This window comes from Artemia sp. Qi Xiang Cuo, chromosome 6 (assembly GCF_049724085.1).
Source record: "Artemia sp. Qi Xiang Cuo chromosome 6, ASM4972408v1, whole genome shotgun sequence".
In the NCBI taxonomy this organism is placed as follows: Eukaryota; Metazoa; Arthropoda; class Branchiopoda; order Anostraca; family Artemiidae; genus Artemia; species Artemia sp. Qi Xiang Cuo.
The window spans coordinates 58052080-58071382 of NC_142799.1; the positions used below are offsets into that span (position 1 = coordinate 58052080).

At 34.0% G+C, this 19303-nt stretch overlaps 1 protein-coding gene across 1 annotated transcript in view; it reads left to right on the forward strand.

The window, feature by feature from the left end:
- Positions 1-803: 803 nt before the first annotated feature.
- The window catches only part of e (nonribosomal peptide synthetase ebony), a 126997-nt gene continuing 108497 nt past the window's right edge, over positions 804-19303 (forward strand). Inside the window, exon 1 of the mRNA XM_089090889.1 lies at positions 804-908. The gene's annotated coding sequence lies outside the window, so the exon portion shown is untranslated. The remainder of the gene's footprint in view (positions 909-19303) is intronic.

Consider the following 19303-nt stretch of genomic DNA (forward strand, 5'->3'; position numbering starts at 1 on the left):
TAAGCTGATTCAACCCATACGAAACATTACAAAATACTCATTTCTAAGGCACTTTTTGTTTCTACTGCACTAACTCCCAATGTTTTCTTTTCAGTTTTCATTAAAGCGCAAGTTCTTAAACTTGATATATATATATATATATAAACATATAAAATACAAAATAAAATATATGTATATATATATATATATATATATATATATATATATATATATATATATATATATATATATATATATATATATATATATATATATATATATATATATATATATATATATATATATATATATATATATATATATATATATATATATATATATATATATATATATATATATATATTAAAAAATTTGAGCTTTCGTTTCTAGGGTTCGTTCTAAGTTTTATTTTCACTTTTTACTTCCCTTGGAGTTTTTTTTTTGTGTTAATGGCAAAAATTAGTCATTAACATTTTGAGGTTATATGATCACAGAATAGCAGTACGCCTATTCAGAATTCAGAGGACTTGAGAAGTTTAGTATCAAATTTTTATTACCAACAGAACTTGGTCTTCAGAAGCATATAGTCGAAAAAAGGTTTGCTTGATCTTATTATCAAACAATTACAAAAAATTACTAATGATGAAATTGGAAAATACCTATTTCGTCTAAAAAGTTCCCCGAGTCCTGCGCGCTGATAGTTCGGCGTTTCTACACAAAGTCGCGAATTATAAGGGCGTTTCCTCAATTGTGAAATTATGTAATAAAAGAATCGGTAAACTTATAATCTTAGCAGTAATTGATTCCACCAAATTGGTCTTAAAAATTGTTAGTTTAAATTCTATTCAGCTTACATGAACAGTGGATTTCTCTCCTGGAGACGAGATTACAGTTTTGGTGTACCTTTAATTGAAAGAAATACGATATTCGTAAGTACCTTTCAAATAGTATTTTAGACGTGCAAGAGTGCTTTTTAACATTTGTTAAGTTGATTTTGTTAGTTTGTTGCTTTTTTTGTACAGCAAAAAGTTTAGCGACCTATGGGCAGGCGAAACGGCAAAATAATTTAGGGATCAGCAGACGGCTTGCGTAAGTAAAGATGAATGTAGGTGTCGTTTTATATTGTTTTGTAAAATGTTTTGTGGTGCCAGGCACTGTAGGCTGCCTTAAAACATACCACTAGTCCTTTATCCACCTTAGTCACCATGTGTTATATGGCTTTTGAACCTTCGTGTGAAGGAATCAAAAGATGGTATTAATGAAATAACCCCTTCAAGGATTTCATTCTGGACGCATGCGCAGCGGTACTTAAGAATTTGATTAAAGTGCCCTTGCAAAGTATTTGCTTATTTATGTAATAAGAGTCATTTGTCTCCTACATGTGTATTCCTCCCCCCCCCCCATTGAAAAACGGTAGGCCAAGGATAGATTGTTCCTAGGAAGGAAGTAAGTGGAATAAAAGATAGCTACTCTAGGGCTCGCCGAATTTCAGAAACCACGTACCCCAGGTGGCACGTGCGGCAAATGTGTTCCAAGTTATATGGTGAAACTGTATATGGTGAAACTGTGCCAAGCGTTGCTAGGATTGTGTGAAGCGTGGTACAATTGTGCCAAAAGTGGCCAAATTGTGTAGCACACTTTGAGCTCCGAGATGTACTCCGAGTGGTGGCAATAGGGTAACCCCTCAACGGTTATTGGTGCCAAATCATGCTATGCCTTTAAATGGCCTCTGGTAACACTATAGACTTTCTTGCGGTCACACTGGGTCCTCTTGGTGGAATTTGAAGCGAGTGCCTAAGGCCCAGCATAAAGTAGGTGATCATATTCAGCAATTTGTCTGATGAAGGACTTAAACAGAGGGCTGACAGCGCTGGACAGAATAAGGCTTTTTGAGTGATATTAATTTAAAAAAAAAAATGTTTTTCTGATGAAAGTAAAGACCGAAGTTGAAACTAAAAACCAGCAGAAATAATTATTGTTTCGCAGTTGGTGCAACATATAAGCGAAAAACAGTTTCAAATAAACTGGCTTGTTATGTTTTATTATATCTCTAGAATTCTGAGAAACTAATGCTTTATATAAAACTGAGCTTGCTTGAGTTTTTTAGAGAATTGAAATTGTAAGGCAAGACTTGTTGATTTCACCGTCGGTAGAAGACTATTGAGAGCCTTGTAAATTAGTCTTTTGTTTTCTGCACATTTTAAGGATTTTGAATTTTAGAACTGAAGTGAAATACCAAGAACCAGTTACTAATGCTAAAAAGAAAAAAAAATTGACATACGTGATTCAAGCCAATTTTTGAAATTTCCGAAAATGTGTTTTCATAATTAATTTTTACTCTTAATTTAAACAAAATAACCTGTTATTATTCGAAAACTAATTCTAATGAATTCTTAATCCATTTTGAAACTGTTTTGAAAATGTCTTTTTTATTTTTCACTTGATAAGGGGGCTGGAAGAGGGATTCTATAAGAGCGAAAGTTGTAAACTTTCAATCAAGGATTTTCAACCATGGTACTTTTCTTATGCTCCCAAGTGTTTTAACTCCAGAAATGGTGGAAAAATGTTGTTTTTGACATCATATGTCTTTCATGGTTGAGTTATCAATTCAAATTTCCAAAAAGCACATAAATGTAAAAACTAGCTTACAAATGAGGCCTTAAACAGCTCTCTATGATTTTCCTGTGCTCCACTAGACACAAAGAAAAAAGAAGATAGAACAAAAGAGACACATTATCCGTGCTTTCCATGCAAAAAAGTGTTGTCAGTTGTTGTTCAAGGTGGGCGAGAACTGTAATTATCTTATTTAAAATTTTGACCATAGTGATTCCAACGGTGCAATTTTTCATCTCGATCCAACGCCGTTTTCGCTGGGTTTCAGATTCCTTTTTAAAATTGCCATAAACTTGTTTTCGGAATAATTTTTTACCATTAAAATTAACCAAGGTAATAGTCACCATTCCTGAATCAGCTTTAAATAGAAGTTTTTCCCACTAGATATTTTTTGGTAAAATGGGTTTTTACGCTTCCGGCTAGCTTGGGCCGTGGTTTGCTCTATACTAGGTTGCAGCTATCCCTTAAACCATAGTATCCTTATATTAAAAAAAACTGTATTCTTTTGTATATATTATTCTTTCACTTACGTATATTTGGAATCCTCAGACTTTGCAAAATAAAAAAATTATTTTTGGGATTTATAAACGTGATGACTAAGTTTCTTTTAGTTAAAGGTTTCGTATTTTTGCTCTGTCTTCCTACGGGTGTATTCCATCTCAGAAGTTATATTTAGAGGTTAATCCTTAGATTGTTGTACCACAGACCCAATGAAATTTTATTATTTTGAAAGTTTAAGAATTTTGAAATCCTTGCAAAAATATTCGGCATACTCCTAAGAAACGATTTATAAGAACTGTACTTATTGAAGCTGAAAAAAATTACATTAAAAGAGAATCTTGAACTTGAGAATATTGGAAATTAGGGATTGATTCTGAGTTCCTTGAGGCCAATCTGACCATGTCTAGCACTAAATTTTCTGAGGATCTAATCCTTTGTACAGTCACAAATAAATTTCCTAATAATGAAATTTATGCTGAATAATAAGACTGAATAATTCTTCTTTGAAGCCAATTGGACAAGTGAATTTTATAGTCCACTACATTACATATTACACACTCCAGGTCAGAACCAAAGACGACAAATTTCTGGAAATGCTTTTCACCCAATAATCGATGTATTAAAATCAAAAATGAAATGAATTTTCCCCACCTTTGTTTTTTCTGAACTTGACCGTAGTGGGTTCTGAATAGTTTAAGTACCTTCCATTTCAGTCTTGAGTTATCTCCCAAGCGCATATATTTGTTGCGTTGCATTAGCTTTGGTCTTGGAGTGTTTTTCCAGCATTTCCATTTTGGATTGACAAGAAAAAATGTTATTTCATAGATGATAGGAATTGTCATCTGTTAATATTTCCTGTTAAAGTCACGGAAAAATAATAAGGAAATGGAAATTTGTCCTGAATCAAAAATAGACCAGCTGTCTTGGCTAATTGACTTAATAAAATTCGTGTTATTACACAGAAACAATCGAAATCGAAATTGTATTATTAATTTCATGGTTTACTAGTGCTCGATTTAGTAAGTTTCATTTTAAAGAAAAAAGAAGAAAACATTGATAGTTAGTTTGATTTATAGTATTTATTCTGTTGTAGTTTCTCTAACATGCAGAATTGATTTATTATTCGTGACTTAAGCTCATGGACCTCGTACCGCCGCAAAAGAACAAGGAAAATCGAAATGAAGAATTTTAATTGGTATCCAATTTCTTGCGGCAGAACTTGAAAATGATATTCACTGCGGTTAGATTTATAGTATTTCTATATATAGTATTTCTATAGTATTTCGACGTTTGAGTTCTACCCTTACCAAAATCTCAAGTTCTTACGATTTTTAGACATCTATCATTTAATTTACATTTTTTTTTTAAAGTATTGTTTTTTCGAGAAGAATACATCTATTATGCCTAAATAAAGGTAATGGACCCCGTATCATAGGCAGCGCAATAGTGCTGTCTATTTAAAGAACGATGTTGGCACAATGTATTATTATTATATTTTTTTGTTCCTGTAGACCAGGGCTTTTAGCATAGAAGGATTTATCGTCGGAACTTCAAAAAGGGCTCACTTGATTGGAAATTGAGAGGGCTTGAAAGTGATTGAAGGGCAACCCCCCCCCTCCCCAAACCCTCATTTCTCCGAAAATAATCAATCGAAATTTTGAGATAGCCATTTTGTTCAGCGTAGTTGAAGGGTCCGAAAGTAATGTCTTTGAGTACGAGAACGCCCCACAGCCCACAGGTCAAGGGTTGTTCAGATCAAGTTATGCAATAGAGGCATATAAGTTTCTTATAGAAAGGGTGGTCGTAAAAACCAGGGAGGGGGCTTTTTGGATTGGTAATCACAAGTTCTGGTGCCATTTTTAGGAGTCAAAGTGATCAGAAGGCAGCTAACCCTTCCCCCCTCCCCACACACGTCACATTTCCCGAAATGCTTCCAACAGAAATTTAGAGATTGACATTTGATTCAACACAGTCCAAAGATCATATAACGAGGCCTTTGGGGTTGAAACAAACCCCAAGAGCCTATGGACAAGGGTTGTAATTTATGCCCTGGGGGAATTTAATTTTTCATGGAAGGGATGGTTGGATTAACTTTAGAATATGCTCATTTGGTGGAAAACTGGAAGTTCTAGTTCGCTTTTAAGAGTCAAAATTAATGGAGGACAACTACCCCTCCTCCCAGACTACCCCTCTTTTCCCCAAACGCATGTTATTGACATTGTGAGATAGTCATTTTATTCAAAATAGTCTAAAGAACACATAAAATGCCTCCAGAGCTGACACAACCTTTTAGAGCCCTGGGGCAAGGGTTACAAGTTATGCCCTGGGGACATGTAAGGTTTTTATGGAACTGGTGGTCATACAAACTTCAGGTGGGGCTCATTTGATTTGAAATTGGAAGTTATAGTGCCCTTTTTAAGAGTTAAATCGGATTTGAGAGCAAACAGCCCCTCCCCCCACGTCCATCATTTCCCCAAACACATCCAATCAAAATTTTGAGATAGCAATTATTTTCAGCGTAGTTGAAAGGTCCGGAAATTATGTCATTGAGGATTACAACCCAACAGCCCTCAGGGCAAGGATTGTAAGTTTTGCCCTGGGGGTATATAACGTTCTTAAAGAAAGGGTGGCTGCATAAAATACGGAGGAGGTTCATTGGATTGACAGTCGGAAGTTATAGGGCCCTTTTTAAGAGACAAAGTGATCAAAGGGCAACTCCCTCCCACATACAAACTCACATATACGTTGTATTTTCCCGAAATGCATCCAACAGAAATTTGAGATAGCTGTTTTATTCAGAATAGTCCAAATATCATATAATAAGGCTTTTGGGGTGGAAAAAAAACCCAGAGACAGGGGGCAAGGGTTGTAAGTTGTACCCTGGCAGACTTAAGGTTCTTATGGAAGGGATGGTTGTAGAAATTTTAGAGGAAGCTCATTTGGTTGAAAATTGGAAGTTATAGTTCCCTTTAAAACGTCAGCAGTGATGGAGGGCAACTATCCCTCCCCCCGACTACCCGTATTTTTACCAAACACATGTCATTGAAATTGTGAGATAGTCGTTTTGTTCAAAATAGTTCAAAGAAAATATAACAATGCCTCCATGGGTGACACAAGCCCCCCCCCGCCCCCTCCCGAGCACTGGGGTAAGGCTTGAGCCAATTGTGGGCTCATTGATAAATCCATTTTTATATTTAATTACTCTTTGTAAATTTGACTTAATAAAGCAATGAAAAAGTGCCACATTGCAGTCAAAAAGTGCACTTTGGGTTGTTTTTCATTTTTGAAAGTAAGAAATAACAAAAAAGGATGCTGTCCAATGAAAAAAACTTACCGGACGAGTACCCCCCACCCCTATGGAAATTCTCCTCCATGGAGAATCACCCTGGGAAATTTTTCTTACATTTAAAACAGCTACAGTATCTTTAATTTAAATTATTCGAAAAAAAATGCGTGATTTTTTAACTTGCTCGTTGAGCCTTGTTTGATTAAGAATATCCAGAAACTCGGAACACTTCTTGACAGCATTATGTTTGAAACCTTAGATTAATTAAAACTTACCAGGGATGCCAATCGGATGGAAAAAATTGACACATAGATTTTGAAAATTATCTTCCTCTTTGTATCTTTGGTAAAAAAAAACGAATCTAGCAAATTACACAACATATTTCTGTGTGTATATCAGGGTATGGGGGGTATACATTTTCGGAAGATGGGAGGGGGGACTGAATGTCTAAAATTCCCTTCACCAAGCAAAGCTTAGTCTCCTAGTGCTACATGTTAAAATTTATAACAATAGATAAAGAGCATGGGTTGGTGCCGTTTATATGTGAGCATAAAATTTCTAAATCGCGAGAAAGATATACATATATCGTCCGTATTCACTTTAACCTATTTGCAGCAGACATTTCGTCCTGCATGCTGATGCAGAGATTAATGTCACATAAGTCGCGCTGGCGTTACGTGAATTGCGACTAATAACAGCAATAATCCTTAGTAAATTTTCAATTCTTTGTTTTTTGACTGGTTAAAAGAAATATTTAGAAAAGCGAAAATAGCGAGAAGTCAGCACGGTATTGTAGATAGAAGGATTTCTATTTTCATGGGCTAGTATGTGAATGCAAAACCCGAGGAATATGTCGTTATCAGTGCTATTGGGCGTTTCAATTACAAATAAGAGAATTTGGAGCTATATGGAAGTTTTGATTTAAATACTGTAAATAAAAGCTAAAACAATTAAAAGATTCCTGGAGCTAATCCCCCCTCGAACTAACTTCTATGACTAAACTACAGCCGATTTGACATATCTAGCCACAGTACGAATATTATTATAAAAGCACCAAGTCTTATTTTCTTTTCGATGATTTCTTTTTCATATTTTTCAATGAAAAAATTTCTTGTTTTCAATGATTCTTTGTTTTTAGGTGAATCCATTTCTGTCCTATTTGCAGATGTAGAGGCTGTATTCATAACCATTTTTGAATGTTTCAAAACAAGAAAATTTTATATTGAACTAATATATTTGTATCGAAAAAAAAAATGCACATGAGCAAATGAGGCGAAACAGGAAGTATAGTACTAATTCGGAATTTTGCCATTAACTAGTCTCACCTATTTATTTGACGATAAGGTTTTAAACCCGGAATATTTGTTTAAATATTAATATGTAACATAGTAGAAAGTGTAATGGACCCCTGTTTTTCGCGTTCTTTATATTAAAAACTAGGATGGATTAACTAAAACAAAATTATGACCTCAAAGTAAACAACTAAGTTGAAACTCAAAATGAATGACAGTTTTAAAGCTACTTCATAATTTTTTCTCCAAATTATTGGGGACAATTGCCCCCTCTTCCTCCCCTAAACAACACCACTGTCTCCATGAAATTTTAAATTCAACAAAAACCAAGTGTTACTGGTTTGTACTTAAGTAGTACTCAGCGCACTTGTGCTCAGTGGTTCATCAAAATGTTCTAGGTTTTCCATAAAGTTAAAGTTGATGATGTACTTTGCCCAGACCACAACCTCATATTCCCTTGAGGGTGTTTTCCCCCTTTTCCGAAAAATTTGCAAAGTCCCTTTCCTTTTTGATAATCTCTACTCTTTAGATTGATTAACTTCTTACTGTTATTTCTTGCTGTTGATGGTTACAATTTCTCCCTTACTGTCTTTCCGACCGTAAAATAAATAAGATTAAATGATTGATTTGTTGCCAACTTATATCAAACAGTTTTAAAGTCATAAATTCTTTGTACGTACATCTTTCCCATTATAAATACAAAAGAAAAGTATCCACATGTTAATTTTTATTCTTCGCTCCTTTATATTCTTTATTCATTTATTGATGATAAAAAAGCGAGGTGCGAACTAAATGCCTTCTTAGCATAAACAAATGAATTACTATCAGTGCTCTAAAAAATAAAACTTCTCGTCACATACTGGGTGTGATAATTTGAATGGTGTTGTTATACTAAATCAATTCTACAGGACAGCAGACAGTAAAATGAGGGATTGCCCAGTTTCTGTCACCTGATTATATACTTAGGAGAGTCACCAGCTTCGCCACGGAACTTGCACTTAGTGCCAGTTGAGTTACACTTCTACCATATAAGCGCCCACCCTCCATATTGATCTGAAAGACTTTCCATGGAAAGTTGTGAAATTTGGCCTTAAAAATAAACTAGTTCATGAATTAGGACATGGCTTCCCCCAGCCAAAATAATGACAGGGTTCCAGTTTCAACCGGCCCAATACCAACTACTCCTTTCTTCCAATGGTTCAACGATCAAGAAGAAGAATTAACAGTATATCCCTCTTTTGGTGACCAGGTACGGTGATTTTGTTTCTAGACAAGAGTCCTGGGTCTTTCAATTTAATTACCTAGAATGTGGTTGGGATAATGCGCTACTTCAAATAGTAAGGAATTCTAAATGAACTCCTAGTCCCTGGCAGCTGTACAATGTGGTCAGTTGTTTCTACCGGAGTCCCTGTGACGTCACGGTATCCATAGGAAAAACAGCATTGGATTTCAAGCGCAGCCCTCTGACGTCACGATACACACCCCTGTGTATTTCTATGAGAGTCCTGTTTTCCAGGTGGCAGACTTCCATGTTTTTTTTCCCCTATAAATGTCTAGAAGACTTTCCTGGAATCCAGATGTTTTTATTCCCCCCTATTATTTTCCTATTAAAAACCTTAGACGGCCATTTTAAAGGGAAATCTTGTCTAACAATGTTTCCAGGTGGTAGAAGCCATTTATATTGATCGTGAGTCAGTTTCTTTCTGGAAGTGGGACTGTCAATATCAAAATGGATGCTTATACATTATTGAATATTGAAAATGTTGACGAAATGTGACCTAGAGTGCCTAAAGTAGCAGTGGAAATTACAATGGGTTGCAAACTAACCCTAGAATGGGAAATGATGTATGCTGGGTATGTTATAACATTATGCAAATTCATGTCGGATGAACAATTTTGATTCGTGGCTAAAGTGAATATAGTGCATACACAGGGACTACAAGACGGATTAAATGCGAAATATATTGAAGAGAACAACTTATAGAAAACGATTAGTCTGTACTTGGTAATGACAGTGTTAAAATGGATAGATTTGAGAGCCAGAAAATCTTACATAATCTAGTAAAATTGACAAAACCCTTAACTTTAGATGATGACTTTCTGGAATTATCTCTTCACCGGAAAATATTTTCTCGAGAAATAGTTAACAATATAATGGGAACCGATTCCTCATCTTTGGACTATTGTATGAAACTTCATCGTAATGGTCCAGGTGCTTTTACTCAATTTATAGATATATTAATTGAGACAAAACAAAATGATATTGTGGTTTTGCTCTTATCTATTACTCAGGCAGCCATTTTGTACGAAATCATGTCTAAACATGTCTGTGACGTCCTAGAAGACATTTTTTATTGATCGTGAGTCAGTTTCTTGTTGGAAGTGAGACAGTCAACATCGAACAACGTTTTACACATGCCCATTATACTGGTATACTTCGGGCAGCTGGTCATCCTGTGAGAATTGTACTTTTTCAAATGTACAAATGGCTCGGCAAATGTACACTCTAAACGCACATTAATCGTCCGGATAATACTCATATCTGGAGAACCAGACAAATCCAAAACCCTGATGCCATGTGTTTTCGCAAACATTTCTTCAGTTATACCATTTTCGAATTATTGAGAATCTCGATCTAGGGATTGCATATTCTATTCATTTAGGTTTCTGTAGAATTATCATAGGATAAATTGTAGAGAGGAATTCCATTTACTTTACACACAAGCGATGAAAGTCCAAACAGTTCAAATTTTTGTGGAGAATTTTGCCATGATCAACAGCGCTACCACTTTTTACAAAAGCCAATGCCAATTTCGAAGGAATTTTGCCATAGATAAATGAAGAATCAGTATAGGTATGCGTTCCCATAGCAATAAGGTGTTGACTTGTGATTGTATGAGGAAAGGGCAATTTGATATTATTTCCAGAGGTTCTTAGCTTTTCAATTGCCAAAGAAACAAAACTCACAACTCTTTGTTTTCGTAAATGGAGTATTGCCGACAAGAGAGATGTTACATCAGGTGCAGTGCCCAATAGTTTTCACATAATAAAATTGGATGGTGCAAGCTGTAGCTTTAAATCATTCTTTACATTGGGAGGCAGCCATTGAGGTATTTTAAGTATGTCATGATTTAGTTTCCCAAATAAATGTAAATCTTTAGTTGTTGTATCTTTTAGAATATTGATAGTGTCAGTATCTGTTTTGTATTCATAACCCAGAGCCTGTCCCCTCAGCAGCTTATAATAAATTGGAGTTATCAACATGAATTGTCTAAACAAACTTGCATAATTTGAAAGATTGTCGCTTGTGCTCACCAACGTTCCATTTATGCAGACGATTATCCGTCTAAATAAATTGTGTAGTACCGAATATTCATAATATAACCCCTCGACTGCACTTGGTTTTTATTGTGAGATTTTTTAACAGTGACATTTCAGTCTATAAATGTTGAAGTAAAACAAATAAAGTAGTCTTCACTGGAATAAATTTGAAAATGGACATTTTCAGAGAGTGGTTGTTGCGGATAAAATTGTTCATAGTATCCATGTTTTACACTGACAAATACATTTTCCGCATTAGATGAGGTGACTGAAGGGTGAAATTCTTTATGTGGTAGATATGCTATTTTCATGGAAAAGAAATCCAATTTGGATCTTTCTACTTTCTTTTTCTTTGATGCTTTACGCTTCCAGGCTGACTTGAGACTGATGAGTGATGAGGTCTTTCACACCCTTTGTAGCTCTTTTCCGCGTTGTTTCAATCGCTCACCAAGGGATAGTGCGCTCCACCTGAGATTTTGCGAAAATTATTTTCTTGAATATCCTCCCAGAGTCCCAATTATGTAATGTAGAGGACGTAAAATCCGCGGCAACAGTTCAGTATATTTTTTAGCCAGGGCGAATGCAGAGCAAAACAGCTTAGCAAAAAAATTGCCAAGACCGTAACCGGACATTGCCGAATGACCCCTGTAATAGTCCATTCCCTGACCCAACTTTCATGGTCTAAGAGTAGCAACATAGCAATCAATATCAGGGCATACAAAATGAGTTCTATTACCCATTTCACTGAATGGGTCGAAAATGATATTTAATTAGAGCCAAACCTTTTTTATTGCTAGAGGATTACCCAATTCACTTCTTAATGTTAACTAACAGCGCTCCAAATACGAAGTATTGACTGGAATGTATCGAAGATGCTTTATATTGCAGTGGTGAATGTGGTCATTAGAGGTTTTTCGTTCAAGAAGACGTAGGACAGATACATTGGTATTACTAACTCTTGATCTCTCGACAAAGAAAGCGTAAAGAAATATACAAATGTCCGAGGAGAAGACGGGTGGATACTCTGCGGAAATGACACGATTCATGCCACTAGCGCTTCCAGCACTTTTACAATGGATAATATTATATTTAATACAAAGAATTTCACATAAATCATCATTGAGAATAACCTTTTCATTGTTAATGGGTGAACTGCCATAGATTTTGCCCTCTTCCTTCGAATAGTTGAAATGAAAGGCGCCATTTCTACGATATGAAATTTTTTGTTGATAGCATGACATAAATCATTCAGGCTTCCGAACTCTTTGTATGATAATGTGACAAAGGGGTGTTCATATGAATTTATCTTTTCAATTACATGTTGATTATTAACGATTGGCAAATCATGTGGTCTAATGTGTATATCATATGCACGATCCTTTCCTAGGATATCATATTTGTTTTTAAGAATACAATCTACAAGAGCAACTTCATACCTTCCCTCAAATTTAATGGCAAGGGAGATTTTACTCCAAAAATCACTAGTTTTATTCAAACCGTCATAAAGACGATCAGAAACATTGGACATGAATGTCACGTAAAAACCTTCAGACATTATGAACGTCTTCATCGGGTATCCACGAACCAAAATCAGATTCGTGTCGCCTAGCCAGCGAACAAGCAATTGTCACTTACTTTTCCGAGTGCGTGTCTTTAATGCTTTTCAATTTGATAGATTCCACTATTTCCAACTTCTTTCAATTCAAAGTCATAAAAACCACCAAGAATCTCTTCATCTTTCATGTCACGAACCTGATACATTATAGGTTGAGTGTCCAAGACCTTTGACACTTTAAAAATTTCAGTGCTCCACAAGTAATTTCCCTTTTCAAAAATATTTCTTGTACGTTTGATTCGAAATATCACCAACATTAAACTTTTTCTTCCCCGCCTTTTCATTAGAATATTGTCGAAGAAAAAGTCTTGTGTCACTCTGATGAACTTTAAGAGGGTTAACATTAAACAAGGATAGATGAGCGTGTTGATTATAAATCCACATGATTTTATCCAATTCTTGATTAAATGCAGCTGCATTTTTCAATTTACAATATCTTGAAATTAAAAGTCAAATTTTCGTATAAAACATTCAAATTTCTCTTAGAAGTAACAGGTTTTTCTTAATAGTAACAGATTTTTCCTAATAGCACCAAGTTTTCCGTCAAAGATAACAAACTTCTCATAGAGGTAACAACTATTTTTTCAGTAAAAACAAGTTTCCTGACAGAAATAGCAAGTTTTTTTTAACAATAACAAATTTCCTATTCGAAGTAATAACTTTTTTCCTTCATACTAACAAGCTTTTACTTAATACCATCAAATTTCTCTTAGAAGTAACAGGTTTTTCTTAATAGTATCAAATTTTTTCTAATAGCACCAAATTTTCCGTCAGAGATAACAAACGTCTCTTAGAAGTAAGAATTTTTCGTCAGTGATAACGAGTTTTCCGTTAGAAATAACAAGTTTACCGTCAAAGATAAAAAGTTTTTCTTAGAAGTAACAATCTTTAGCTTATGATAACAAGTTGTCTGTCAGAAGTAGCAAGTTTTCTCTTACCACAAACAAACTTTCTCTTCGAAGTAACAACTTTTTCCCTTAATACTAACAAACTTTTACTTAACATTATCAAATTTATCTCAGAAGTAACTGTTTTTTTCTTAATAGTAACAATTCTTTTCTAATAGCACCAAGTTTTCCCTCAAAGATAACAAATTTGTTTTAGAATTAACAATGTTTTCGTCAGTGATAACAAGATTTCTGTTAGAAGTAGCAAGTTTTTCTTAACACTAAAAAATTTTTCTTAGAAGTAACAGTTTTTATTTATGATAACAAGTTTTCTGTCAGGTGTAGCAAGTTTTCTTAACACTAACAAATTTTTCCTTAGAAGTAACAACCTTTTCATTAATACTACCAAACTTTTACTTAAAACTGTCAAATTTCACTTAGAAGTAGCAAGTTTTCCGTCAAAGATAACAAACTTTTCTTAGACCCTAAGAATTTTTCTTTATGATAACAAGTTACCTGACAGAAGTAGCAAGTTTTTCTTAACACTAACAAATTTTCTCTTCGAAGTAACTACCTTTTCCTCAATACTAACAAACTTTAATTTAACGCTATCAAATTTTTCTTGGAACTAACAGGTTTTTTCTTTATAGTAAAAAATTTTATTTTCTAATAGCACCAAGTTTTCCGTCAAAGATAACAAATTTCTCTTAGAATTAACAATTTTATCGTTGGTGATAACAAGTTTCCTGTTAGAAGTAGCAAGTTTGTTTTAACACTAATGAATTTTTCTTAGAAATAACAATTTATTGTTTACGATAACAAGTTTTCTGTCAGAAGTAGCAAGATTGTTTTCTTAATACTAACAAATTTTCTCTGAATTTCAGCCTAGGTTACATTGACTTAACAGCTTTCAACTTAGGTTCGTTTAACTTCACTTACCATGGCCCACCACGCTAAGTGATGTTAATCACCCTAAGTGTAAAGCATCAAAGAAAAAGAAAGTAAAAAGATCCAAAAAGGATTTCTTTTCCTAGAAAATGGCATATCTACCACATAAAGAATCTCACCCTTCAGTCACCTCATCTCAGATATTTTCAATGCAGAAAATATTGATGTGAGTGCAAAACATGGTTACTATGAAGAATTTTATTCGCAACAACCACTCTCTGAAAAAGTTCATTTTCAAATTTATTCCAATGAAGACGACTTGATTGATTTGACTTCGACATTTATAGATTTAAATGCCATTGTTAAGAAATCTAACAATACAAAACCAAGTGCAGCCGAACGGTTATCCTACGAAAATTGTATACTGCACAATTTATTTAGACAAATAAGTGTCTACATAAACGGAACATTGGTGAGCATGAACACTAATATTTCAAATGATTCAAGTTTGTTTAGACAATTCATTTTGATAACTCCAATTTATTATAAGCTGCTGAGGAGACATGCTCTGGGTTATGAATATAAAACAAATACTGATACTACCAATATTCTACCATGATACTACCATGTATACGAGTACAACAAGTTATGATTTCTGTTGCTTTAGCAATTGAAAAATTAAGAGCCTCTGGAAATAATATCAAATTGCTCTCGCCTCATACAATTACGAATCAACACAATATTGCTACGGGTACGCGTACCTACATAGATTCATCATTTATCAATGGCGAAATTGCTTCAAAAATGGAAATGGCTTTTGTAAAAAGTGCTGGCGCTGTTGGACAAATTCCACGCATAAATTTGAACTGTTTGGACTTTCATCGCTTGTGTGTAAAGTAAATGGAATTCCTCTCTACAATTTATCCTTTGATAAATCCTACAGGACCTTATGTGAATTGATAATGCAATCCCTATATCGATATCTCAATTATTTGAAAATTGTATAACTGAAGAAATGTTTGCGAAAACTCATGGTATCATTGTATTGGATTTGTGCGGTACTCAAGATATGAGTATTTTCCAGACAGACCATGTGCGTTTAGAGTGTACCTTTTCCGAGCCATTGGAGGAAAGTGTTGCATTAACCTCACTAAATCAATTTGAAACCTATTGGGAAGTTACCAATGACAGCAGTGTTTTCTTAGACTTGACACCATGAACAGGAATCAAATAATCAATGTATTTAACATGGACCCCTACATGTCCAAATATATATTCTATTGCATACCTTTAGATTTCTTGGAGCATATTCAACATGCTGACAATACCATTCTTATTGTTAATAGCAGTCCATCAACAGTAAAGACGTTGCATTGGTTATGCATCTTTCAAACAAGAAGCAATATATAATTTTTTGATCCTCTTGGATTACTGTATACATTCTAGACACATCACATTAAAACATTTTCTTGAGCAGAGCGCAAAATCTATAATACAAAATCGGAAGAAGATACAAGATTTATCAACCAAAAGCTGTAGTTTTCATGCCCTATTGTATTTTATTTTCCGATGTCGTGGACATACTTACATGGAATTTTTCAAGATGTATGGTGACAATCCTAGTTTGAACATTTTTGTTTTTGAAAATACTCTTCCCTTTCTCTATAGTAAAAATTTCGGTGTCCCAAAAGTGAAATGCGTTAAAAATATATGAAAACTTGGTTATTAATAAAATTTATATATATATATATATATATATATATATATATATATATATATATATATATATATATATATATATATATATATATATATATATATATATATATATATATATATATATATATATATATATATATATATATATATATATATATATATATATATATATATATATATATATATATATATATATATATATATATATATATATATATATATATATATATATATATATATATATATATATATATATATATATATTATGTATCCTTCTTTAGATTTCTTATTCTACGTATAGTTAATCATCAGAAACCATAAGTGGCAGCAGTTCATCAGGATTCAGCTTTTCATCATCTTGACATGCAAAGTCAGGGTCAAATTTTCTACAATATATTGTAATTTCATTTTTATAACATCTCTTTGTAAAGCCAATAATACTGTCTTGATTAATATTATAAAATTCCCCTTTTTCAATTTACTTATTTTAAGCAATGTCACACCCAAAATCCCCATAAGAATAATAACTTTCTGAAATAGCCAAATAACAGTCTGTAGGTTTATAATCAAAGTAGCCGGTGTCGTCAGAGCATTAACGTAAAAACCAGACTTTTGTTATTTCAGCAATTGAAGCGTATACCAGGCTCTTCTTCCTCTTGCGCCTTTGAACTTCTTCTTCTTGCGCCGTTGAACCATTGGAAGAAAGGAGTAGTCAGTATTGGGCCAGTTGAAACTGGAATTCTGTTACTACTAGCCAACTCCAAAAAATTTTCTAAGCCCTTCTCCTCCAAACAGTTGTATCACAAAACCCAGCATCATATACAATTTAGCGATAGGATTTAAAAAAAAAATGAAAAAGAATAAACAGGAATTTCAGAATGAAATTAAGGAGCAACATTAAAACTTAAAACGAACAACAATTTTTCTGTATATAAGGGGACTACTGCTTCCTCACCCCCTGCTCTCTACGCCAAAACCTAGAAGTTCTATAAGAACACTTCCCACTCAAATTCAACTGCTAATTCAGCGCATAGAGAGAGTGCTGCGGAAGGGACAATTCCCCTCATCAGCGAAACAATTTCTGTTCTTTTGAGTTTTCATCTTGCTCCTTCTTTCAGTAAAAAAGAGTTTTTAATTTTAGTTTCTAACCGTTTTTCAAATCATGCCAGGAATTTCAGTTCTCTCACCCCCCCCCCCCCCGTTGTAAAGTTTACCCTGGAAAGTTTTCCCAAAAACTTTCGTCCCCATGGAAAATCCCTCCCGCACAAAAATCCTCGCACATTTCCCACTAACAATTAATATATATGAGCAATGGGCAAATTGCGTAACTTAAAGACATTTCCCAGGGACTAAGTGGAGCTTTCTCATCCTCTAGGGCTTAGTTATAGGACATTTCAACTCGGCTGAATCGAATGGCTATCTTAATTGTCGATCTGATGTTTTGGGAAAAAAGGACATGTGAATAAGGTTAGTTGCACTCCAATCTTATACGTCACATAAAAAGGGCCCTAGAACTTTTGATATTCTTTGAATGATCCCTCTCCTTACTCTTAGGACCAATGGTTTGATAGGATCCTCCCTGGGGAAAAAAACAAAACAAAAACAAATAAACACGCATCCGTGATCTTTCTTCTGAAAAAAGAAATACAGAATTCCATATTTTCGTGGATAGGTGCTTCAGACTCCACGTTAAGGTTCTCAAATATGCCACAACTGATGATGTTACATTCATTAAGATCAATTTACTTTTTGGGGGTGTAGCCTCCCTTTTTCAAAAATCAAGCAGATTTTCTCAGGCTCGTAGCTCTTAATGGGCAATATTAAACAAAAGTTCCTTTGGATAATTATATTTTCTTTCAAAAAGTAAATACACTAAATGAGCTCTTTTCTAGAATCATTATTTAAAAAAAATAAACTTTGATTCAATAAGTCGAGTCTTAGGGGGTGGCAGATCTTCTTAGGTTTAAGGTAACACTGGGCCTGGTAAAAAACACAACAGAAATTTGATAAAACAGAAATAAGTTTTTTTCGAATTTCAACCTAAGGAGTGACACTAAAACTTAAAAGAAATGGAAATTATTCTGAATGCGAGATGGGCTACCCCCTCCTCAAGTTCCAACCCTTTACCCAAAAGTTTGACTTTTTGTGTTTCAAACAGGTCTTGGTAACGAACTATAAGTAAGAGGCGACCCGGCTCAATAGTAACTGAAACTCTAAAAAACGGAATTTTAATGCCAATAAATACGTTAAAGGAATCGAACATTTACGCTGATTTTAAATATATAAGTTTTAATATTACCGATCAAAAGTTACGAACCTGAGAAAATATGCCTTATTTTCGGAACAAAAAGGAAACACCTCCTTAAAGTCACTGAATCTTAATAAAAATAACATCATCAGATTCAGCATATAAGAGAACTTTACTGTAGAGGTTTCAAGCTCCTAACTGTAAAATATGCCAGAAAAACGATCACAGATGCGTGTTTTTTGTTTGTTTTTTTCCCCCAGGGGTGATCGTATTGATCCAGTAGTCCTAGAATAGCGCGAAAGGGCTTATTCGAACAGAACTAAAAGTTCAGGTGCCCTTTTAAAGTGACCGAAAAATTAGAGGGCAACTAGTATCGCTTTTTACAAAAAAACTGCATTTTCATGTGCAATTATATTAAAGAACGAACTATTGTTAATAGTAATTAAAGAATTTAAATAAATAATTATATACATGATTATAACAACATTCGCTAAGCTGTCGACAAAATAGAATAAGCTAAACGATCTGTATAGTTCAATGTATATTAAAAGACGATCATAAAAAACCATTGCTAATATTAAACTTAGTTAGTTGCCTGATTTTTTGAAGTTCGTCTCTTACAATTCCAAAAAAGAAAAAGCCTTAGGCTTTTTCCTGTTTGTAATTTATCAAACAGTTCGTGGTAACGAACTGTAAGTAAGGAGCGACCCGGCTCAATGGTAACCGAAACTCTAGAAAACGGGTTTTTGATACCAATAGATATATCAAAAGAATCAAATTCCAATGCTGATTTCAAATATATTTTTCATCAAGTTTAGTACTACCCATCAAAAGTTACGCGTCTTAGAAAATTTGGCTGATTTTCGAAAAAAGGGGGAAAGACCTTTTTAAAACTGTAAAACCTTAATGAAAATCGCACCATCAAATTCAGAGTATTAGAAAACCCTACCTTTG